This window comes from Lycorma delicatula, chromosome 1 (assembly GCF_047948215.1).
Source record: "Lycorma delicatula isolate Av1 chromosome 1, ASM4794821v1, whole genome shotgun sequence".
Classification (NCBI taxonomy): domain Eukaryota; kingdom Metazoa; phylum Arthropoda; class Insecta; order Hemiptera; family Fulgoridae; genus Lycorma; species Lycorma delicatula.
Genome location: NC_134455.1, coordinates 58,308,987 through 58,336,424, shown reverse-complemented (window position 1 = coordinate 58,336,424; position 27,438 = coordinate 58,308,987).

Sequence of the window (27,438 nt, the reverse complement as noted above, 5' to 3'; positions counted from 1 at the left end):
AGATAAAATACTGATGCATATTTAAATTAAAATAAAATTTATTTTCTAGTCTTTGGAAATTTTCAAGCCACAAAATTTCATAAGTCGGTATATATATATACAGTATAAGGTAAGATTAAAATATTAAGAAACCCCATTTTAAAAGAACGGTATTTTCATACTCCTCATTCCTCAAAATATAAAGAAAATACATGTTCACCCTCCCTCACCAAATCCTATCATACGACCGAAAGTAATACCGTACTTTTTCTTCAAAAGTAGGTAAAAATAATATTTTTCATTTTTCTTCTAAATGTTGATTTTTAGAAATCGGCGTCAAATTATGAGAAACTCTTACTTACAACTTACCCACCGTAAATTTGTGCCATTTGTTCAAAATCGAATCTTAAAAAAGAATTAAATAAATATTATTTTTATTTTGTAGGGCGTGTTTTTTCTCTACAATTAATTGAAACATTTCTCATAGAAACATATTTCTCTACAAATAATAAAATATTTTTTTACAGTTTTTAAGATTATTTTTTCACCTGAAAATAAGCACTTCTTTGAAACTCTAAGGCGAAAAATCTGCGTCTAGTTAAAAATAAGAAAAGGAATGCAATGAAACAGTGTAAAGAGAGTCTGCTACACAGCGTGTGTTAAGTCTCTCTAGAATGCAAGTAAATAAAAATTTTTCTACCTAATTTTTTCCTTAGGCTTTTAAATTTATTTTCTTAAGTTATTATGTAAAAACACTGAATAATATGAAAAGAAAAATAGTGAAAATAAAATAAAAAAATGATTCATCAAACGTATAGAATTTAATGAATCATCGAATAATGTGGATTTTTAAGAATGTGGAATTTTTCTATTTTGAATTCGATTGAAAATAAATTTGGCTGTGAAAAATTAATTTTGCATAATTTTTAACATTTCGAGTTTTTGAGTATGATATTTATTTCATATCTTCTTAAATCTGTGAGCGGCACTATAAAAACTCTTATGAATAAATCTTGTATTCTTCCAAAATATTTGTAGTTTCTGTATTTATTACTGGTAAGTAAACTTCCACAACCAGAAATCAAATTGTTTTTAGTTTCCTGCTATTTTACTAGAAAAAAAAAACAATTATTTACTCTTTCATTTCATGAACTAATATAATTTATACATTGGCCACCAGTATTTTAGGCTTACGTGGATCCTTGCTGTAAGAAGAGTACAATAAAAAAATGTTATTGAGCTTATTTTAGACTAAAGATTTTATGAAGTTTTATCTTTTTAATCAAATCAACCAAGATTTTTTAATCAATTCGAAGAACGAATGAACTCAAAACTTGCTACAGAATCGGATTAGCTGTTCAAGAGTGATGGCTCTGGCAGCTCTAGAAGAAAAAGTTTTTGATTTATATATTAATTTTGGTATCATGCTAAAATTATTTTAAAATATATTTAAAAATAATGATTGTTGTAAATAAATAATTATGTACGTAATTAGAATAAATTAAAAAATGACTAACTTCATTAAAAAAATTAACGCACCCATAAGAAATATTACATAATATATTTATTTTAATTTATTTCTGGTCTGGAGAAAAATAATACAGTAATATATTCTTTCTTGTTACTGTTTTGATAGATTCATATGAGACACATGATGTCTCGAATATCTAGAGTAACTTCATTAATTCAGAGTACTTCTCTGGATGGCAAGCGAGGATGTTTTATTAATTAGAAATCAATTTCTTAAGGTGGCCGGATGATAGTATCAATAAATCGTTAGTTATAAAGTATAACTAGTCCAGCGGGACTTCGAACCGTCATCTTCTACAGGAATACAAAAGACAACTACCCATTGCGTCAAGGCGTCATAGCAGCTTAGACCACTAAATAGATTACCTTATATTTTACTAAACAATAATTTATTGTGAATAAAATTTCTTCACTTCACTATAGTAAACATCTTCTAGTTGAAATATGTAGTTAAAAATAACATTATCAGTAGCCGATGCAATATATTAAATTTATCTGTAACAAAATTTTTCGTCGAAGTATATGATTATGCATTGCCTCTTAATTTAATTTACCATTAATACGAAATTTATTGTAAATTGTAAGAAATAGAAAAGATTTAAAAATTTAAGAGATTTATTTACCATAGAGAACACCTTTTAACATCCATGTATTAACTAGGAAAATTTGAAGATCCTATTTATATCTACAGTGTACTATTTCTAGTGTAATGTATTTTTTCTTATTTTTGAAGATTAATAGCTTACTTTATAATAAGGTAAAAATTTAAATTTGATTCGTTTCTGCTGTTAATGTTTTATATTAACCTATACAGTTTCAAAATAAAATTTTTTCAACAATAAACTGAAAAAAATTATTGTTTTATTATTTTTATTGTTATTTAACTTAATTTTACTTTAAAACCGTATGAAAGCGCAAAAAATATATCCTATTATCTATCTGATAAATGTCCGCAACCGATTCCAGAATTTTAATAATAGCTTTTGCAAATAGTTATTTAAAAAAATTAAAAGCCTTGTGTGTTCGTTCGGGTAAGGCGAATAAAAGGAAGTGCATAGTAATAAAAGATCCATTACTAAGACTTAAATCAACAGGTATGTAGAATAAAAAGATTATCTATCAGATAAACTTTTGACTAACTGAAATATTAACCTGAAAATTAAGATTAAAAAATCGGATAAACATAATTAATATGTGCAAGAGCGTGGCATGTAGCCTCTGTCCATCCAAAAATCAGAATCGTTAAAAAATTAAATCATATTTATTTTAACTCTTCATATTAATTTACTATTACATTCAGACTTATTTGTACTCATATGCCATATATCGATGACGAATTTTATCGTTTGTATCTATATTTTAAGGAAAAATTATACCGGAATCTTGACCAACTTATTTTCGATCTACCAACCAACCCTGTACGAGAACTGAAACCACGCCGATGTAAAAGAGGTAGTACAGTGGGCTCTCGATAATTCGACACGTACGGGCAGTCCTGGTGACGGATTACCAGAATATATCGTATTTCTGGAAGTACCCTAATTTCAATGGAGTATCTCACAGAAAACCTTAGGTACTTTCATATGCATTTTAATTTGAATAACTGATATAATTTAATTAAGAAAATAACAATAATACAACTACTTACTTAACAGAGAAATATTTGTCAATAGGCTTTTGTTTTTTTTGCTTTAATGGACAGATTCGCAAACGTTTAATGTGTTAAAATGTCGGCAGCTACAACTTCATTTTCTTCAGTCAGTTAAACAAACTCAAAGCATTTTCATGACTTACGATACTTACTAATCGATGTCGAAGGTGTCACGTTTTCGCTCTCATCATCGTCTTCGTTCTAATCCAGCATATCTTCAATCATTTCCCGGTCAGTCATCAACTGATCATTTTCATCTTCAATTCCGGTCAGTCATCGTCTTGCGTCAGTCTTTTTGAGTCGCCCTGACTGCACAGTTGGATTAACGACTTCCTAATGTCGTTTATAACATCAGGACTGAAACCACTACTTTCGGATGTCGTCGGAATTTGTTCATTTTCCACTTTTTTCAGGTTTTTCGTATAAATCTAATAGTAGATGAGTTGGCTGCAAATTTTTCCAAGAAAACACTATTGTTTTGGCAGGAATCTTTTCCCATGATTATGCGAGTCAAACACGACGTCTTTAAGATTAATTCCTTTTAAATATTTTAAAATGTGTATTTTCCGATTTACTCGTTATACTATACAATAGACTCTTTTTTTTATTTGTTTAAATCCGGATTTAAACCCGAAAAAATCGTTCAACCGATATCGGCTAAACGATATTCGTAACATTTGGCGGAAGAAATAATATACGGACAAACCCATCTTTGCTTCTAAGTCTTCCTCATCTGGATGCCCCGTACAGTTGTCTAAAAGTAACAATGCTTTTTCTGGTAACTGTCTTAGTTTAAAGAATTTTTTTACTGATGATACGAACTGCTCATTAAATCGTTCAAAAAATAGTTCCTTGTCATCCACGCTACGTTTTGATTTTTTTATTTTATAGGAAGTCTTACGTTCTTAAAAGCCCGATTTTTGAACTTTCATATAACACAGCCATTCAAGTTCATGAGTACCACTCGCCTTTGAACAAGATAAATACGTAATTCTGTTTTTAGATATTTTGCGCCCTGGAGCGTTCTTTGCAGCACAATGGACAAAAGTTTTTTTTCGGTAGCAGCCTTCAAAATAACCCACTCTCATCGGCATTATAAACCTGATCAGGACGAAAACCCAACTTTTGGACTGTCTTTATAATATTTTTCTTTTTATAGCTCGACGGCAGTAAAATCGACAACAAATTTTCTCAACTGTGGTGGTTAGTAAACGGATTCCATAGCTAACCCGTCACTTGTGCGGATATTCCTTTTTCATCACTTTTTTTTTAGAAAAGCTTAGCTTTCCCTTTGATGATTTCGCCAGAAAGAGAGTATGTTTGGAACGTTCCTAGATAAACCAAGCATAAAATACATCTTCCATTAACGGTAACTTGCCAAATTTTAATGTTTTCCGATCACTTTTACCACTGACATTATCTTTTACAAATTTTTCTATTTTACCTGATTTTTTAGCGAATCATAATCATTGCACGTTCAATTCCGTACGGAGAACGTACGTAACTAATTTTTCGCCTTTACAAATTCTAATAACAATGTCTGCTTTTTGAAACAAAATTAGCGTGATGTGCTTACGTTTTTTAGTTTCTACAACTTCAAAACTAAAAATAATGAAGTTCGGATACTGTTTAAGTAACGGAAGACTGGACTATAAGATAAAGAAAACTAAGACACGTTAAAACGATATGACAACTAAACAGCACACGATCATGCGATACTGAGACGGGTAGTAAAATACTGTAACAAGTTTAATGCCACGCGTTCAACTAATGACTTTTCGGAGATGATCAGAAGTACTGTACTGTAATTTAGACAATTCCGCGTAATCACGGCCTACTCACTTAAAACAACATATTCACCATTCGGCTCTTGCATCTTTCTCTTTTATTAGTTCTGATGGCGTGCATAAAAATCGGAGTAAATATATATATATATAGAGTGGCATTCCACGAATATCCTCAGCAGTTAGACGAAAAAGTGTCACATTACTGATGGTGTCGGAATAAAGAATGTCGGATTATCGAAAGCCGGTAAGATTCCTACAATTAAGAATAACGCAGCCCAGGGAGGTGTCCAGTACTTTAACGGCCCTCCCCGTCCATGGCTTACCGTTCGGTACGACATGTCGGCCCACCGATAAGATATTTCAGCGCCTGCGTCTAACTCCCGGAGTAAGGTAATCAGCCCGACCTCATCGTTCTTGAGCCCCACCCCAGAAGTCGGGTTTCCTACTTATGCCATAGTTTCTTATGGCCCAGGTCGGGCGTCCCCGCCAGGACTCGGTCCTCTTGGCGTGGGGGTTCGGGAGTCCCCGTGTCTCATCACTACCGCCCACCCGTGCAAGCACGGATGAACAGCAGCTTTGCAGGGGCTGTCCCTCATCCCATCGTTGCATCGTCATCCCTGTCCTTGCATTGGAGCACGAACGTGACAATGCCAGTCACCGCCCCAAATCTCTTTGCCCCTGATAACATGCAGGCCACAACCGTGTCCACTGCGGGGGGTTCGGTCACAAACTCACAGCAGTAGCGTCGGCGACCCACTTCCGGCAGTCGAACACGATTTGTTCCGGGGTGTCAAGCTCTCCGCAGTAAATACAGTTTGGGTCCTCGGCCCTCGTCCTGGCATGTAGGTACACCCAGAACACGCAGAAACCAGACAGACCCTGAGTTAACCAGTAAGTGACGTCCCAAAAGCTGCGGTTGACCCACGATTCGACCTGCCAGATCAGGTGGTGGATCCAGTGGCACGTGAAGAACAGGTTCCACCGAGCCTGCAACAGCCTCCTCCAGGAATGTGTTTCCTCGGTGAGCCTGATTCTCATCCTGGCTAACTGTCTGAAAGGGAGGATGCCCGCAATGACCAGGGCGGCCTCTGTCGAAACTGATGAATACGCTGAATCAATCCGGAGGACCATGCGCCTGTGTATAGTTTCCAAGACGCATGCACTCTCCAATCACAGACTTGATTACGTGTCGTTAAGTAACGACACGTAATCAAGTCTGTGATTGTTCAATTGATTGATTGATTGATTGAATGATTGATCGTTCAATTGAACGCTTACCCCAGTGTATATGAAAATGCACCCAGAGGACCTTAGGTCTGGTCAGTTCGAGAGCCGAGTATAACCTCTAGTCTTCCACTTCAGCTTCAACTTTGAGGACCGCTTGGATTTAACGCTAAGTTGATCGCAACTAACATTTACTTATTGACCCTTAATAAGTACACTACAATTCAACAAATCGCCATGCTAAAGCTAGTGAAATGTTACCCGGAAGAGTGAAAATTGCGCTCCCGAGCACGATTCCCATTGATACTTGAACTAATCTAACCGGGGCTCGGTGCCAAGCATGCCTACCTCCGACCAATCGAACTGTCGGGGCGGCACCCTAGCCACCCGGGTAAGTAACACTAAATGAACTTGCAGTCGCCAGTGCAAGTCGAGAGGAAAAGTAAGCTAGCTAAATAGAATTGAAAAATAAAGCAGTAGAAACTGCTGATAAATAATTCTGTACCATGTCCCCTATACTACTGAAACAGCACCGAAGCAACTCAAACTAACGAGATTTGATCAATCCATCCCCGGTGAAAAAGCATCCTGCAAGCAGGAAGAAACACCCGCAGAAAATGTCACACAGTTCTTGAGTGTGTCACACAGGTCTTGAGCTGATGAACTGAAACAGTTCATCACCTAACTCGTGCCAAAGAAGAGATCTGGCAATCGCAATAGACCTAAACCAACAGCCTCCTGTATCGTGGAATGGGCAAATCATCACGCATGTGAAGAAACCACAAAAACCGCATGAACTGGCAGATCCCCTACTAGTAAAGGGCGCTTTAAAAAGCAACCCCGAGACTCACAACAGTTCAGCAACCATTACACACAGACACCAAGCATGAATGAGAAGTCCTAACTTTGTAGGGAATTGAAGTATAATTTTACCGCACGTAAATAACAGCCGCAGTCCTTAATGTTGACCGAATGTTTGCACTCTTTGCACAACATTCTACAGTTGACGCAGGATAGAACCTCGGCTTTCTGCGGACAGACTTCACGCTTGTAACCCTCCTCGCCATAATGCGCATAGAAGGACGCAAACTTACAGTATTTGGCTCTGTGACCAAAACGATAGCACTTAAAGCATCTTTGTAAATCAATGTACTCCCTCACTTGACCGACGCAATATGTCCCAATACAGTGGTAGCGTCGTTGGAGGTTGTTTTAAAGACACCAGCGCATACAATTAAGGCTCTGCGCTGGACATTCCTTAAATTTTGAATTAGTGCTTTATTCATATCCAACCTATGCACCCAAACGGGCGCCGTGTAAGAGGTCATGCTTTCAAAGACACCTCGGTACACCTTGTACATTGGACGGCACGACAACCAATAGTCTATCCGCGTAATCCTCCTAGGTTGTGCATCAGAGAGACGGCGTCCGCCGCTAATATGATGCTTAATATGGTTAATATGGAACAGCAACTTCTATTCAAACAAAACATCTAAGTTCTTATAAACTCTCACTCAAGTGATTACACAGCTTTTATATTTAATATGAGGCTTTCGACTGTACGATAATTTGTCTGCACCCTTGAGAGACATATACTTCGTCTTGGGCATAGAAATCTTTAAATTTTTAATGTCCATCCAGCCTTCTGCGGTTAACAAGGCGCCTGCGCTCGGTCTTCTAGCTGCAGTCGTAAATTACTACGAACTAACAGGAGACAGTCATCGGTGAAAGCCTGGGCCGTGACCCCTTTTGGGAATGTAAGTCCTAGAAATCCGTCAAAAATCAAGTTCTACAGCAAGGGACCGAGAACGGAACCCTGCGGGCTTCCCCTGGTCACGGATTTTTTCACAACAAGGTGCTCATCCTAAAATAGAGCCGTATGGTTAGACAAATAGTCTCATACCACGGCCTGTTGGGCTACGGGAATATTGCGACGTTCCAACTCAAAGATAACAGAACTCCAACACAAGGAAGGAAATTCTGCCTGTATGTTAATAAAAATTGCCAAAACATATTTACAGTCGGCACCTTTCACCTTGCAAGAGCATTTAAGATGCAATCCTCAGTGCCATGATTTAAAAACACTTCATATCAATGTTTTCTCAGAACTGTTTCACGACTAGTCTTTCCAGCAACTTACAGATTACCGGCAAGAGAGGCTGATGGGTCAATAACTGCCGACCTCACTAGGATCCTTTCCTCGTTTTAAGAGCACCCTCACCAAAGCTACCTTCTAACAAGTCGGGAAGCAGCCCCAGCTAAGGCACCCCAACAACAGCCTGCCAAGTGACTCTCTTATAAAAGGCAGAAGATGGAAGTAAATATTCGAGTCAAATTGGTCAATACCCAGTGCTTTTTTCAGTGCCATTCGAGAAACCACTCGATCTATATCAACAGGATCCACAGCCCGCACGCGAGGGAATGGTGTCTCACCCGTCCCGATGCCGACTTCTGCTTCACCATTTGGAGCATTGGAAACAGAGTATCCAGGAATGCTTGGTAAGTAACAACATATATTAAAGTGCGGTCACGACCACCAAACCCGCATCAAACAGTAGACAGCACGAGCAATGGCTTTGGCCGGTAACATTATTTCGCGAATTGCCAGGGCATAGTTGCAACTCACGCATAGAGTCTTGCCAAAGCTTGAGTCTGGCTTCCTTGATGGCATGAACATACTCGTTATGGACGCGCCGGTAGTTCCGCAGACTCTCAGCGCGCATGTCGTCAACGATAATCCGCGTTACGGAGCGACGCAGATATCTTCTTCTAGCAGACCTTATCTTCTTTTAGCGAACTTCACTCTTGCGCGCAGCACGCTTAGGTCAGAGAACTACCACTTTTTCCTGGGTTTCCGCCTACGTCTAACAGACGGCTCCAGGTACGCGCAGATCAGCGTGTACCTGGCTAGTCCTGGCAGTAGCTAGCCCTTGGACTAGCTCCTGTCCGAGGCAGTCAGTGAATGGACCCTTGGACAGTAGTACGACATCTAGCATACCCCTCGTGATTCGCTCGAAGGTGAATTGCTCATCAAAACAATGGGGCAACCAGATGACACCAAACGAATCTGAGCCGACTACGATCGCAGAGAGCGGCTGTCACCCACGAGGATAAATAACATCCATCTCGCGGAAGCCGACTACCTATCCTTGATTGTGTACGGCTTCAGGACTAAGAGGGCTTCGCGAATGTACACCTCAAGGATTTTTATGGAATCATTGGTGGCCGCCGGAAATTATGCAGGTTTAACAGTCCCAGGCGTTGGCAGGCACCAAGGCTGACATAAATTGATTTGCTTGGAATTTCTCCCGCCACCACCCCATTCGGTCACCCTAAAGCTAAGAATGTCTGTGCCACAAACGGCTACTGAGCTTCGAACAGTTTTGCGACCAGTAACCTAACATAGCTCCTACAGCTTACTTAACAGCGTGAGCGGACTAAGCGCAGTGCCGTACACCACTGGCTTACGTGTACCAACCACTCACTTGTCATATATTTGTTAAAATGGGTAGGCGCACCCCGTCAACTACTAAAAATATATATGACATCCATAAATAAAATTTATTTTGTCTTGGCAGCAATTCGCTGCCACGCCTATGTCACTGAATGCCAGCAAGTACCTGTCCACCATTTTATAACGGTTGGAGTCATAATAATTGGCTGGTGGTCAGCCATACTCAGGGTTAGCTTCCAATGGCAATGGGGTAAGAGTCTTTCCTTTAAGAAAAATACGGATGCCGGTTAAACAAAGCAACCGCATAAAGAAACATTCAAACGGTCCGATAATGCGGCTCTCGCCACATTGACTCGCCGCTTGTGAGTGACCAATTTTCCCCTGGACTTCTAAGTTCCAGGGTGGCCCGGTCTCTTATCCCCCCCAAGAGCAGAGCAGTCAAACTTCAGGTGTTCATTTGAGTGGACCTCCCCGCAGACGCACAGCTTATCAGCTGCCAGGCGGAACCGAAACAGATATTGGTTCAAGTTAACGTGGTTGGTGAATACCTCGGCACCCGTTGCCCTTAAAAACGAGCTAGAGGCATGCCATCCCCCAGATCCTGTATAAACTTATACAAGGATCTTCCCTTAGTCGTGGTGTTCAATTCCAGCAGCCACGCTTCCACCGCGAGGATCTGCAGCCTCTTCCGCAGGCGGGAGATGGGCAACTGAACGAAATTTAGATCCGGCGCATTGTGAACGCTGTTCCACTCCGGTACTGACCCGGCTCGAAACAGCATCCCAAATACCTCGGCCTCCCGGCCTCTTCGCAATCTCTACATGCCTGCCCGAACTTTCACCACTAAATTGACTGGGAGAGCCTTTTCCAGTACGATGGTAGCCTCATAGGAGGTTGTTCTACAAACACCAGTGCACACATTTAAGGCTCTGCGCTGAGCACTCCTTTAATTCTATAAGTGTTCCATTTCTGTCCAACCTATGCGCCCAAAAGGACGCAGCATAAGAGGCCATACTTTCAAAGACACCTCGGTATACCATGTACAAATGACGGCCCGACAGCCTGTAATCCTTCCGAGCAATCTTCCTAAGCTTTTGCATCACAGAGACGGCGTCCGCTGCTACTTGCCTAATGTTGTTACTAAACAGCAACTTCTCATAGAACAAAACACCTAGGTACTTATGAACTTTAACTCAGCTGATAATAAGACAAGCATTTGATAATAAGGCTGGCGTAAGAAACATTCTTAAGAATGGTTATTTCATTTTGAAAATGACTGGTGTTTTACGTCGTCATCTACTTCCGAGATCAAATAAATATTCACACACACATAAATATAAACGACAGATAAATAAATCAACTTTTGTTAATTTCGAATCTTCATCATGCTCATTCCACTTTAGAACAGGGACTAAAAATTCAAATAACTCTATATATAATTTACACTTAAAAATTAGTATTACACAAACACTCCGGATAATTAGTATTTGAAGACCGTTGGTAGATTGGTAATCGGAATGTAAAATTAAATATGTCGGTGAAAAGAAGAAGTATATGCGGACAACTTAGCTTTATTATAAAATATCCAAAAGTTAAAATTAATTACAAAATCAAAGTTATATTCTCAAATTATCAATAGTAAACAATATTAAGCGATAATATTACATAAATTTTATCACCACGTACTAAAGATTTTTCTGACTATAGAAAAATAAAATGAACTCTTCATATCTAAATGTTATAATTTAATTATTCTTATAATATTTTCTGTTTCATCGTTTAGGAAAGATATGTATGCATTATACATTATAGTTTTGAAAATTCTTCTGCAAATACCCATCCAGGTATTGAGAAAGTAACAGATGATTCCTCTGTTTTTTAGAAATTTTATTTTTTATAAATACTCTAATATTGCTTTCTATTATACGAAATTATAATTACTCTTATGGCGACTAATATTGCATAATACTGTAATACTATCATAACTTTTTTTGTTTACAATATAACTAATTACTTTTATTTAATAGCAATTAATAAATTATTAATTAATAATCAATTAAGCCTAAGATTATTTAATTATTAAAACATCCTCGATTCTACTGGGCCGATTACAACGAGATTTGTTTTATTCGAAATCTTTCTTGAGTATATTTTTTAGAATTTTGTTTAGCCATTTTTCTCGGAAATTCGGAAAAAACTAATTATTCCTTAATTATTGACGATATCCAATTGAGATCGTTTTTTAATCGATTCCCTGGCCCAAAAAACTAAACTATTATAATCAGAACTTCAAATTCGTAGAATTTGTCGAATACTTCATTAAAAAATATCTTGAATGGGTAACGCCATTACAAATTTACAGACGTTTAATATGGATTTTAAACAGTGAAATTACAGCTTAGAATTTTTTACAATAATCGATAGAGGGTGAGTCAGAGTCGAGTATGTGACTTAGTAATTTGTAGATTTTAATGATGTCGAAACAGCTCGACATCGACTCAGTTTCTGTTCTTTTTAAACAGAAACATAAACTACCGGGTCATTCAATACACATATTTAATTATTTGTAATTTACTTAAGTAACTCCCAAATTTCATTTTTCGTTATAACAGCAAAGTAGAATTTTAGTTCTTTAGTTCTACTACAAGTTCTCTATAATACATAAATTCTTTTCACATGAAGTTATCACAATACTGTTGCAACATAGCTCTACAGTATTATTTCAAGTGTGGCTTATGAAATTTCATTTAAAGTAAATTTCATATATTTTAGAAACTATAACTTCGATGGTGATGTAGTCTCGATACCGTCCTAGCACGGTCTTGTCACATAATTATGGACAAAAATAGTATATTAGATAATCTTTAATAACGTTATTACAAAACTCAGTAATAGCACACCTTAGAATATTATTTCCGCAGTGCATACTGCTATAACTACTGGGAAGGCGTATATCGTATATTCATAATATACATAACAAAGCAGTCAGAAAGTAAATAATACATGTAACCTACATTAATTTTATATTACACGCCAATGTTTTAATACGATTGATTCAGCGCATTAAATATTAGATTTGATGGTTTTGTATATTTTTGGGCGAGAAAGACTAGAATGATGGTAACATTTCGAACTGTTTATTATGAACCGTGGAAATATATATTTCAAAACTAGTTTTTTTCAGCTTACTTTTGTTTTTTATTCTGTATTCTTATTTTTGTTAGGACAGTATCGTCCATATAGTACTTATTACTGCCGGTATACCGAACAGATTTAGAGAAATCCTTCCTAAATTATTCCTTCCTTGAGTTATTCAAATAACTTTCAATAGCCTCGAATTTTGATACTCTTTATATGAATAAAAATCTAAAATTAATAGAGAGATAAAAATCTCTCTATTACCATCCAGTGCCAGATTAAAAAAAATACTCTACCTTTTCAAGATACAATTTTTATTATCGATAAGGGCGAACATTTAGTTCATCGATGTAGTTTCACTTGTTTATATTGCTTGGTATTTCCAAATATTAATAAATCTCGATTTTCGCTTCCTTTCTATAAACTTTTAATAATTTTTTTTTTCATTTTTATACAAAAATTATGTTGTTATTTTTTTCTAATTTTAATATTAAAGCAGACTAAAATAGAAATAATTTAATGGAAGATATAAAACTAATTACAATATAACATATACAAATAATCTAATTTCAGAATTAAATGTATTTTTTTAAAACGCACATGTAAATTAATTTTTAAAAAGATGAGACTTGGAGCGTTTTTAAAATTAGGTTCAATAAATAAGCATTATTATTAATTATTATTGTTAAAAAATTTAGAAAATACGCTTCGTTAGATAATTTTACACTACGAAATTATTTTTCTTTCGTCATTCGATAAATAAGAAAACTAAATAGTCCAATAAAGTGCAATCTCAAAAGAGTCGGTCTGTAATAAAACATTATAACGGTCTTCCAATCAAACATGAGTCGCGTACATGTCATAATTCCCACAACGTTAGTAATGGTAACAACCGCTGTGATGGTCTTGGTGGAGTGTATACTGCCTGCCTGGTAGGGTTGTGTCGAACTGAAAGACGTACCGTCAGGTATGATCAACAGCTTGAAAAACAATTAAGGATCTGCCGAGCAAGAATTGGCTTCAGTTTGCTCAGACCAATTAACCGGTTTAAAATGCGTTTGATCGAGCATCTAAAGCCCGTTCAAATCGCATTGGTTCAAGCTGAATTGTTAAAAAATGCAAATTCAATTTGTTTGAACGGAGAAGTGACGTGCGTGGAGACGCGACGCGACCAATCGCGCATTAACCTGTGCAGCCAGGCCGTTACTAGTCTACATGCTAGCAGTAATACGAACCGCAACCTCCGATCCACCATCTTTTTACCCCACCTGAATACCCGGTAAATAATTGTTTCTTATATTATCTCCTACACCGAACTCAGAAAATTTCAACACTTTTCAATTACATATAAAATTCATTACGATGCAGCATTTGAAAGACTTCTTACTTTCAAACTAAAAAAATAAAAAGTAAAAAATAATAATCATAGCAAAGACTATTATATTTTAGAGATTTAAAAACTTGTAGTTTTATATTATCTTACGCCGAATTTTTTTTTTTACTTTTGCAAGATAGAAAACTTAAAACTTAAATATTCAAGATAGATTTAAAATTTTAATTCATCATTTAAATAGTGAGATAGAATTTCAAGGGAAGAAGGATATATATAAAGCGTTGTAATTAACTACGTGTAAATATTATTTATTTATTTATTTTTTATTTTTTTTGAGTTTTAGGGGCATCTACTGCTATGATCATTAGCCCCTTTCACAAGAAAAAGAAACACATCCTATTTTCTCCCAGTACGAAAAACTCTAGCGACATAGTCAATATACAAAATATCTTTTCCTCCCCCGAAAACAGAACTCAGGTGACATAGTGAATGACAAATCTTGTCAAAAAAATTTCCTCATATCTTGGACAATTCTTTGATCTTGCGCTATGTTGTCCATTACAGTTTACACATATCGGCGGGTCCCTGCACGGATCATCCGGGTGCAAGGGATTGCCACACGTGTTTCCTCGTGCATCTCGCAGCCATGTGTCCGAATTTTTGACATCCGAAACACCGCAATGGTGTTGGGATAAACGGACGCACACCAAGCCTATAAAATCCTGCCTTTATTTTCTCTGGACATTTAGGTCAATTAAATGTTAACACGTGCGACGCGGAAGGTAAAATTTCTCCATTTCGTCGAATGTTTAGCCGTCGGCACGCAATGACTCCGTGTTCATCAATTTTTATCCTCCGTGCAGTTAAGCAAATCTCTGTATACAACAATTCCTTTAGAGGTATTCAGAGTACCGTGGTACAACCTCAACGTCGAATAGTCCAATCTTTTTTTCTTTTAATAATCGCGTCAACTGTAAGTCATTAACGGTTTCAACAAATAATCCCATCGCAGTCTTTCTTGTATCTTTAACTGGTCCTCCAGCTAATTCGGTGATGCCACGAGCTATCACAAAGGAACTGATCTTAGAAAAGACACCATCTTTTTTTTATTAATAAATATTTAGGAACAGGTCCTCCACTCTTAGGTCGAAGCATGGTTCGGTCCTTCCTTTCTAGTACTATAAACTTCTTCTTATAGCTAAACTCAACGCTCTTCCTCCTCTTCGCTACCGAAGAAAGAGGTTCTCCAGAACGAGAGTTTTTACGTGGACCCTTTGTCACAGAAGTTGTGGAAGCTATTGTTTACATGATCCTATGAATCATCAGTCATTATGTCACAAGGTACGGGTGGAGAGACGGTTGGGCGTATTCTGGATCAATGATCCTGCCTGAGTTCCCCATTCAGCCGCCTACCACAAATTTAATCCGGGCCGGGAAGTCAGGTACTGCTTGACCCACGATATTATTATTATTATCATTATTATGCAATTATATACACATATTATATGTATAAAAAATTGAGTAAATTTCAACTCGTTTTTTATCTGTTTTCTGTAGATTAAATAAATAAATCGAAGCAACAGATCTGGGGCACCTTAACTAAACAATGGAAATTTTATAAATTTTGAAGATATAAATGTGAAATATGAATTTAATTAACATTTGATTAAAACAACAGGGAAATTTATGGAATAAAGTTTTTTGACGGTTTTATGGATGCTCAAGACGAATATTTCTCAAGTCTTTAAAAATGAAACTGCTGCTGGAAAATCATAACAGCGGAAAAAAGAAGTTGTATATAAGTAAACATGAATCGATCACAATTAGAGGTGAAGGAAATAAAAATCCTAAAAAGAATTTTTACGGGCTTTATCCAGAAACATAAAGCAAGGAAACCTTTTCTATATGCAAGGAAAACATAAAAGCTACTGAAGTTTGGAGGTTAACAGTTAAGGATGTACAAATATGACAAGGAAATATCATATTCGTTTAGCGATGGCAAACTTTTGCTAACAAATTACTGAATAAATAAATTCATCTCCTGCTGTTTGACAAAAGAAAAATTTGCAAGCAAATAATGAGAATCTCAGCCATTGGTGTTTTTAATTTAGAACAACTAATATTTAACTATAATTTAATTTAACTATATTTAAATTATAACTATATTTAATTTAGAACAAAAAATTTGTTAGCTTATAAGCATAAAACGTTATAGTTTAGTTTCTTGTTGTTTCTTTTTTTTTTTTTTTTTTTATAAACAAATATGTTATTCTATTCGGATAATAACATGATTATAAGTTACAGGTCTGCAGATCACGTCAGGAACGGATGGATATGCTTTCCCATTAATTATACAAAGGAACTACCCAGGCCTTTTCTAGTAGAATAAAGCCAATCAATAAGAAAATTTAGAGCAGAACAGCATTGCTAAAAATAATTATATTACAAATGAATAAAATAAATGAGTTATAGTTCGTATTAATACATAAAAGTTATAATTATGCGAAATTAAATAGATACAACAGTGAGAAGATTATAAATAAATATAATCAGTTAATCAAATAAAGAAAGTTTTGATGGCGTTAATTGAATATATTCAAGTTCTCGTTAAACGAGAAAACAAACAAAAAATTCAGATTTATCTTATTAATATTATTTAAAAGTATAATATTTAATATTTTATATAAACTAATATTTTTTTCTAAAAAAAAAGTTATTTAATTTTAAGTAAATTTGCCGCTAGATATTCTAGATCGTAACGTAATTTATAAAAAGTAGGAACTCAGATATATATATATATATACACACATATATATATATATATATATTATGTGTGTGTGATTTTTTTCCAGAAGAAAAACGGGTTTGGATAAATATCGCAAAGTACACTTATAGTTAATTTCTGAACGTGTACATCGATTGATTGATAATGGATGTTAGTTTTTAGTAATAGAAAATAATTTTTTATTTTAGCACATTCGTTATATAAACTCATATAGATATAGAATTTTTAATTTAATTTACAAAAAAATTGGCCAAACGAATTATTTTTAAAATCTAGATTTATAATTATTACTTCCTTGTACTTTTGTAATCGCGAAAAATGTCGGTTTTCAGATTTCAACGGAAATATAAATTTTTACCATTCCTGAATCAAAAAAATCCAAATCCATTTGGATTTTGGACTTTTTCTTAGCTAAAGTAAGCCCTCATTGAGAGCTTTTCAACGATATATCATAAGTGGTACTTATTTTCATCGGTTCCAGAGTTATAGCCCAATAAAAATTTAACTAATGAAATATTTGGATCTTACAAGAAGGAAGATCGACTTCATTACCGTATTTTTTTTTTTAACTTATTTTTTCTTTAATTTAAATATATTGATTTATAAATAATTTTTGACCTCTGATTGTAAAAAAAACCTTTACAATAAATAATAATTTAATAACAAAAAAAAATGAAAAAATGTAATAAAAAATATATGTAATTTAATAGGCGTGCACGGAAGTTATGAAGTGTCAACATCAGTTTTTTTTATCCTGAAACAATTAAAAACATTATAAAGTGCTTTTAATAATACAAATATGAAAACAAAAACTTTAAAAAAAAAAAACACTAAAAATCAAATTTTAGATTGGTAGTTTCATAAATATACCTCTTACCAGTATATGTATATTTTTGCGACAAAAAAACGTTTTATTCCATTAAAACATAATGTTGAAATAATAAAATTCGTAATTTTAATACAGTACTAATTTCTAATACTTTAGCTATAATTATTAAGGAAGTAAACACTCACTTTAACTGAATTCCTGGAGTGTAGTAGTTTCTTAACTTCCGATTTCTTTCCTTCAAGTTAATATGAATGTTTTTACCATAATTGGAAATTGTTCCGTTATTAATACAAGTGAGAGTAAAATGAAATTAACATCGTAAAAGAACGCATACAAATTTCTAACTGCTAATAGGATCCTAAATAAATAAAAAAGTGACAATAATAATAAATCAGTGTACACTGTAGAAAATGTAACACAAATACAGTACAATTTAAACTATTTTCCAAATTGCATATTCAAATGTGATTTACTACTCAAGAAAAATGCTTACTGTTATTCAGATTATTTTTTTTTTTTAATTGAAAGGAGTTGTTTTAAATTCTTGTCTTAATTTGTTAAAATTCCGATTGCAATTTTCATATTTATTATTGGTAATCAGGTATTACGGTTAAACACGGTATACAAATTATTGTTTAATCGGTTAGGTCTAATATTGAAGTTATTATTTTATTAAACTTGTGAAAAACTTTACCAAATCAAATCTGATTGACATCGACCTCATTAGGCACTATCGGTATGCCTTTATAGTCCTCGACCGACTCTTCTATTTTAATAAGACGTATTTGTTGTTTCAGGATCCAGTTCTCTGCTCTTAATTTGGATGTAAAATTTTAACTTTACACTTTTTTGTATTTCTTTCTCCATGTTATGATATCCAATGAAATTCTCATTATAAAACATTATTTATGAAAAAGAGATAACACGATTTATAAGATAATTTAAACAGATAATCGAATAAACCTACTTAATTTAATATACATGATCCTACTGTAAGTAAAAGTAAAAAAAAGTTAGCTTGATTATAGAATATTTTCTCTGATCAAACAAGTAATATTTATTTTTATTGATTTAGCCTATTTGTTTATAGAAAAATAAATATAGGTATAATAGTTACAAACAAACGCATAAAGATTATTAAAAAAAATGATGGATAAATTACAATATAAATTTCCTTCAATACACTCAGTTAAAATAAATTTCTTCGTTTAAAATTCTTTTTATTTCCAACTACGAAAACTTTACTACTAAATAAGGTGTAGAATAGTTTATAGATTTGTTATACAAAATACATAGATGATGATACAATGATGAACTTGAATATTCTTTCCGTTTATTACATTACAATTATATATTAAAATTGCATCCGAAATTCTGTATATGAATTTTAAAAAAATTTAAAATGTAAGAAAAAGCCAGGTTAAGTAAGCAAGTACTCGATAAGAGTTTGGTTAAGTGAGGTGTGGTCTACTTTTAAATAAAATCTATTTCGAAGAAGTAATCAAACATTTTTTATAAAAACAAAAAAATTCATCACGTTTTTAAGAAAGAAAATTTAACTTGGCATGAGATTATATGTTGTTAAAAATACAGTCAGATTCAAGAAAGAGAGCTTTCTTCAATTCATAATTTGAATATTAAGATTATAAATAATAGTGAGAAAATGATCGGTTACGGAGTATCAGTCGCCTTATGTGGTTATTGTTTTGCTACCTTGCTACCGAGTCAAACTTTATAATGAGAAAATATCTAGAGATGACTATTAAAAATAACAGCCAGTGAATTGTTGGACAGTGGATCGCTGCCTTCTCAATCGATCATCGAGATGGTATTGTTTGATCCAGCAGCAGGAGGTTGAATTCTTGTGTGAGAGACGGAGAAGGTAAAGGAGAATATGAGAGATGTGCGAGAAAGACGGACGAAGTAATTACATGGAGGAATTGCCTCCCGACTACTGTTCACACCTCGGCTAAAAAAAAACTAATCAAACCCTCTCGGACCCGGCTATTGTACCCAGATCCTAAACTCGATATTATTAAAAGACGAGAAGGGAAAGATGATATCTTCTGCTGTTGTTCACTTATTCTTGTTTATTTTTTATCGCGGGTTTACACTGATATTTCTTTTTCCTTCATCATTCAAAACGGAACAGAAACACTAGAGGTCTGAATGGAGCGCTAATTAAGCGGGGCTGCAAAGGTACCGAGTCAATTTGTCACCGGAAATGAATTTTCTTGTATAAAATAGGATGGTGAGACCTTGAGTTTTGATTAATTTTGCCTCGCCTAATGATTCTTTAGATTACAGTTCGCTTTAACTCGACATGTTTAAAAGGTTGAACCGATGTTTTAAATTTAACCGAATACAAATTGTACTGCTACGATAGTCGTACACGAATGTAATAATATCATACGCGATGCGTCGTATATTATATACACATTTTACCCTTGTATGAATACTTGTTGTCTAAATATTCAAAATGAAAATCAGTTGTGATAAAACATGATTTTACGTTCGTAATCTAAATAAATTAAATTCTAAATCTTTAGCGACTATTTGTTTTTGCTACTTGTAACATTTTATTATTTCAAACGAAAGAAAATAGCAACGTGTCTTACTTGAAAAATTTATTTGTAAATAATTGAATTTATAAAATAATGTTTTATTGGATAATTGAATAAACGACGAAACATTTACATAATAAATGTAAAATATTAAATTAAAACAAACATAAAATAATATTGTACAGACATTCAAATAAACCTGAAGCGATCACTTTTAAAAACTGAATTATGCGATAAAACTAAATCGAATATAAAACTGGATTTGCTATTTCAGACGTTTGATGCTTAATGATAGAGCGTGTTGGAGGTCCTACGCGTGTAATTTATCATTTACGATACAGACTTGGTGATTTATTAAGAAATCTCCATGCCCAAGTCTACGCTCTTATTACGATGCATTAAAAAAAATCAGCTGTATATTTTTACATAGGTCTTTCAAGCTTTTCTTCCAGCTGTATTTTATGAATGTTTTCTTATATATTTCTGGGTACAAAAGTTATTCGTGTCTGCACACTCTCTATCAACTTAAAAACTTAATTTCAAGAGATTTTTTTTTTAAATTAATTTGAAGGAAAATTCTAGTGACCCGTAATTATGTCAAAAATGCCTCCGTTATCGTATTAATGCAACATTAATACATACTAACAATACATTTTAAAGTTTTAGAATAAGAAATATATATATATAAAAAAGATTCTGTTAGAAAATGCCTTTTTTTTCTTTTTTTTTTAAGGAGTGAGAATCAATAAGTAAATATAAAGCGTAATGAATTATAAATAAACTTTATTATTAAGTCTAGTTTATTATTAAAACAAAAATTAACATAATAAAAAAAAATTAATGCTTTGAACTCTAGCCTGATGAAGAGAAATCTCTGCGAAAGCGTTGGCAAGGAAAAAAAATAAAAGAAACGACAATTTACTTCCATAAAATTTTGAATAAATTTCGCCTGAACGAACAGCTTTTTGATTTTTTCAAGTTCATTAAAATGAAAAAATTCAAATTTTTAGCCTTATAATTTTTGAGCATCAATACATTCTCTAGACCAGCAACGGCCTCAGATATTTTTATCTTTTTTTCAAGACGTTACAATTATTTTTATTAATATTTCTTCAAATCATTATTATGAATTACTTAAAAACAAAATTTAGTTTTCTACTGGTTTTTTCTCAATTCCAATTTTTTTCTTAGAATTTCAACAATCTATTATGACCCTGAGATTTATTTTCATAGTTTTAACAAAATTACATCCATTATTTTTAATTTTTATTTAATAGTTATTTTTTATACTATTAAATACCGTATAATTTTATTTTTAATTTACTCGTAGTTAATGAGAAATTTTATGGCGTTGGCTAAACCAGATTTTGCCTTCATTATATCACTTTTATTAAGAATCCATTTTGATACGAGACGAGATGCGATTCAAGTTAAAACGGATACACCATTAGTAACATATAAGTTCAAATATTTTTATACTTTTTACTTTATTCTGTATGATATGTCATAGTGCAGTTAAAAATAATTTTTGTAAAGTTACTTAAAATATTATTCGTTAACACTTAAAAGTAAACAGTTAACAGTTTAAGGTAAGCTAATGTAAAAAAATAATCTTTTAAAATGAATGTTTACATAAAAATTAATCGATCCGGGAATAGTAGATAATGATATCAAGTGGCTGCAATGAATGTTATCTAATATGAATAAAGGGATTAACGGCCAGACGGCTGATATCGGGACTTCATACGACTCGCAGAGTTACATGCCCAGAGTTCGACTCTCGGGTTCCAGATCTTTTTCAGGAAATTTCCGTTCATTTTGACCTCATCTTCATAAAAACAAATAATTATCTCTGTAATCGGGCGTTTGCTAGTTGAACTATAAATAAATAAGTAATCTAATAAACTATAAACCGTTCATAAAATTGGAATAATTTTCTCTCCACGATTGATTTAACTTCGTATACTGGTACCTAGAAAAGGGACGTCCCTTATTTATGATGTCATAATCATATTATCTTTTTATAGTAGTAACACCTCTTGCTTCGGAGCACAAGAGGCTATCGACGTCACCCTTATAAGCAGCGCTTTAATTTTTTTGCTTTTGGTTAGGAGTGGGGACGAGGTCATGAGGTCGTTTTTAAGTAGTGCTTTGTGAAGCCGACAGCGAGAATGAATAGAGCGAACCTTGAAACATAATTATGCGACTGTAATCAACTGACATGGATACGAACTAAATACGTCTAAATGCACTCTTTTCTTACATAGTACATCGGCTTATTAAAATTTATTTTTGTCTTTAAATTTTGTAAATTATATTTTTATTAATTTAACTTTAAATTAATTAATTACATATCTATATGGATTCTATTCTTTTATAAGGTTAACTGCAAAAAATATTTGACTTTTTTCTAAATAAATTCCTAACCGATTTTGTTTGTACTTTAAAATTTCATTCATTAGTTTCAAAGGATAAAACCGTTCCTCCCTAATCATTTGGCAAATACAAGTCTGTGATGATTGGTCTAGCAGCTACATCTCGATAGAAATTTTCTTTTCACCCAAATAGAGTAAGAAAGTGAATATTAAATATCCATCACGTTTTCTTGCTGCTGGTATAAAAAATGAATAAAATTGATAAAAAAATTAATAAAATGTATAGTATAAAACATTCACTAAATATTTACTGATTTAAGTAATAAAATGTAAAAAGCTTCAAAGAGTAAAAATGAAATATCTTGCTCTCGCTTTTTACGTTTCTTTTTCGTTTAAAGATATAGTTTCTAAAATTTAAAAGCGCAAATGTAAACTTCCACGCATTTATAAGACTATGATTTTTATACATTTAAAAAAAACTTTTGTCATGAAATAACAATTAAAAAAAACAGTTACTAATTTTGATAAAAGTTCGTTTACATTACTAGACTACAAGTAACAAAATATTCATACACAAATGATGAAATACTAAAAACTCAAAAGTAGAAAATATTTATTTAAATCTATTACTGTACGTACTACATCATTTTGAACTATAGAAATAGTGAAAACTTACTACATTTAAAATAATCTAATCAAAGATCTTATCCAAATCTAGCAAAAATGCACGATTTATTAAAAAAAATGTTTTGAAACACAAAATGTGTCTGAAGTATTTCAATCTTTATCTTTGAAAGCGGCATGTAACAAACACTTAAATGAACTGAAAATAGTAAAAAATTGGAAAAGCTGTTTGGAGTACAAAAGATTTGAGCGTAAAAAGTACAAAAATTGTTACATCCACAATCTTTTTTTTTTTAAAGATTAAAAAATATATATAAATTTTTGTATTCAAGTATACAGATTTTTGTTTTTTTAAAAACAAATCTGTAAACGATTTCATCAACAAAATTTATTGATACATGAATTTTCATTGTTTTGTAGAGCAAAATAAATAATACAATCGGGGATTTTTAAGGAGAGAGGTTTGCTACCTGTTGCAATTTGGCTACTAATATCATGTTTAAAACTATTATTGTTGTCTCAGCCTTTCATCCGGAGGTCCTGGGTTCGAATCCCGGTCAGCCATGGAATTTTCGCACGACAACAAAACTGCCATTTCATCTTACCCTTCGATGAAATACGTAATAGGGAACCCCGAAGCTAAAAAAGGTATTATTGTAGGAGGAAAAAAACGAACTTAATTATAAATCAATAATTAAAATTTTTTACGTTTGTGTATTATATTGTGTGAATTCCCTACGTTTACAGATATTCAGTTTTTGGATGGAAATAAATAAATACACACTTTCACATGTTTATTGATACTATTCAACCGCATTCAGATATACATATATGCAAAATGGAAAAGAAAAAGATGGATCAGTTACGAGTTAATTATTTTCTCAAGTGAAAAAATGTTTTTTCTTCATCTATCTGAAATACATTAATGATAAATAAAATCAATAAAGGTAAGAAACACTCTTATTAAATTGTTTTTATTTTATTTGCTTCTCATTTTCTATTAATTTAATTCATCGGCCAATTTTATATTACTATATTAATTTAATAACTTCACTATTTTAATAATTATTTCCTTGTTTTAATTTTATTTTTTTAAATGGTCTACTGATTAGATCATTTAAAGGACTGATTGATAGGTTGTTATTGAATAGTAATAGGGTATTTACTGCATTATTCAACTTTGATTTTGTTTATCGTTTATGGTATAGATGAGAAATGTTTTCTTGTAAACCTCATTAAAGTAAAATTAAATTTACCTAAAACACAGTAAAATAAGCGGAAAAGAGACACCGGTATTGGAAGGATTTTATTATTTCTTCGTTTAAAATCACCTTTTTCGAAAAAAAGAAAAATATTAGTCATAATTAAGTTCTGAAAAGACGAATTTTAGCGATAACTACATTACAACTTAAATATAATTTATATTTGAGCGTTTATCATCTTAGACTTCGCGATCGAATGGAATTAAGCTTAGAGGAAATAAAAATTGGAAATCATTTGTAAACAAATTATCATCAATCTTCATGTCGTTAGTTAATAATATTTTAGTATGATCTCTATTTTTACACCGTTTTTTTGTGTAATAACTCAAGGGAAAAATCATTTCCTAGATTCTCATGTGAAATATAACATGCAGAAACGAAGAATTTTTCTGTTTTTACTTTAAAAGGTTTAAGACTTAAAAATACTTGTTTTCTTTGAATTTACTGGACTTAAAGAAAATTCTTGTATATATATACATATATATATATATATATCTTTAATTTTACTCATAAATAAGAACGAATATTTAATATATTACTGAAAGATATTTTTTATAGAATTATAAAATTTAAAAAAAATAATGTTTAAAAAAAAACATTTTCCGCTACTGTAACTGGCTGCTATGAATCAGCGTTCATAGCCTATTTAAACGGTACGGAAACTTGATAAATGAATATAAAATTGTCTTGTTTTTTCCCAATTATGTCTAAGTAACATAGGAGCTATTCACTTATCCGGCCATTAAGAATTTATTAAAATTAAGAAGAATGTTATACTTTTACTCCAAAATAAATTGCAGTAATATTGTTATATAAAACCTGCAGTTGCCTTCTGCTTCAACCACGATATGAATTCTTTCTGAACTATCCAACTTTTTTCATTGTCCCCTGGTAAATATTGTATCGCTCGGATAATAATACATATGATCAAATCTACTATATAATAAGAATTTGGATTTTTGTTCAACGAAAAAATAACGAGACTGGATTATCTGTTATGAAAATAACCTATAAATCTTTTCTGACTTTTGCTTTAAAAAAAAGGAATAAAAAAAAAACAGAAATTGCATCAAAATTATATTATTACTGTTTTTCATATCGAAAATAAAATAAGCAGAACATTTATTATATGTAAATGTGTAGTTTATTTTTACCGATTCAAAGGAAAGAATAAATGAGAAGAGGTTAGTGAGAATAAATTATAAAATAATACCCATAAAATTACTAATAAAATATTTAACTGTTATCGTAGCATTAGGTAATTAAAAACGTAATTGCTGATCTCTTATTAAGCGTGTTTTCTATTACTGTTTTAGCCCGGTGAGGCATCTCAGAAATAAAAGATTAATTTATTTATTCAAAACATCAGATATTTTATGAAATATTTAATTACATTTATCAACTCGATTTTTATTGTAAAACGTTTTTAAAATTTTTTAAAGTAATTAATTCTAAGTAACAAAGATAAGGTACAATTGTTAAACTTATCATAATATGTTTTCGTTAAGTAATATTTAATTACAGTATTTTATTAACAAGACGAATGGGATATTGAACGCACATTCAGAACAATTAAAAAAATACTGCATAAAATATAAAAATCGGTAAATAAACGTAATAAGTCTTGTGTCGGGGCTGTTATAATAAAATATGCGGTTAAACAAGTAACTGCAACTAGTACATTTAGTAATAAATGTAATAAAACATAACACGCAATTCGTTCTGTGCGACTAAACGTGCAAGGCCTTAACGTAACTACTACACAGAAGTGCTACATGTAATTATTTCTAACTATAGGCTTTTCTTATTGAAGAATTATACTGAAGTCAACGCAGAAAAACCAAAATTTATGTTCCTTTATCTGTCGTACAAAAAATAAATGTACTTCAATTTAGACTAAAGGCTAACAGGCAGAAACTCAGCTAGTGTTATTCTTAACCGTATTCATTAAAAGGAAGTGGTTCTCAATTCGATCCTACGTATTTTTTTAATGTACATTCAAGCATTACTCTTCACCAAAGGGACGAATCTCGTCTGTTACTTTTAATTTTTGTAGGAAATTTCTCTGGTGGTTCCTTTATAATTATTTTGACGTAGCTTAAACGAATATTATATTATTTAGTTCAAATTAACTCGATAAAATTTTCTGTAAAATCTTAATTTCAATTCTTTAAACTTCCTGTTGTGAATTAGACTCCAAATTAACGGGTAGTTAGTTGTTTTTACTCTGGCACCGACTTCCAAAAATCAAAATTTTAAAAATAAATGAGAATTTTTTTTAGCGCGGTTTGCTTTAAATTTAATTGTTTTTTAATCAATTTTATCTTATTTATTGTAAAAGAGGATATATTAAACGTATATAATCGTATTATCCATTACATAAAAGTCTAAATATATTCTTCCCACTATTTCCAAAAGATGTTGGAAATGAATTATGCAGAATGTCAGTTCAATTACATGTGAGGTAACTTAAATTCCTTCTTCAAATTGGGCAAACAGGAAAGTTTTATATAGGTTTTCAAAATTCTATATTTTCTAAACGTAGAAATTTCATATTTTGGAAAGAAAATATATTCTTATTTTCTTTTAAATATATACTTCCTTTTACAAGAAAAAGAAGACAGTTCAATTTTAACTAGAAATTAAAAATAGTCAGAAAATGTGAAACTTTCGTTTGCATATCAATACGATAAAGGTATTAAGAATTTAATTTACATTCATATTTAAGTATAATAATTTGAGATGACTGTTAATTATTATTCTACTTTAAATTGTGACTAGTTGTGGTACGTATCAAAAAGCTAAAACCCAGTCGAGGTAGTCTACTTCGTAATTGTAATTGCGAAATATGTCGTTTTCAGATTTCAACTAAAATAACCATTTTGATAATCCCTTAAATATAT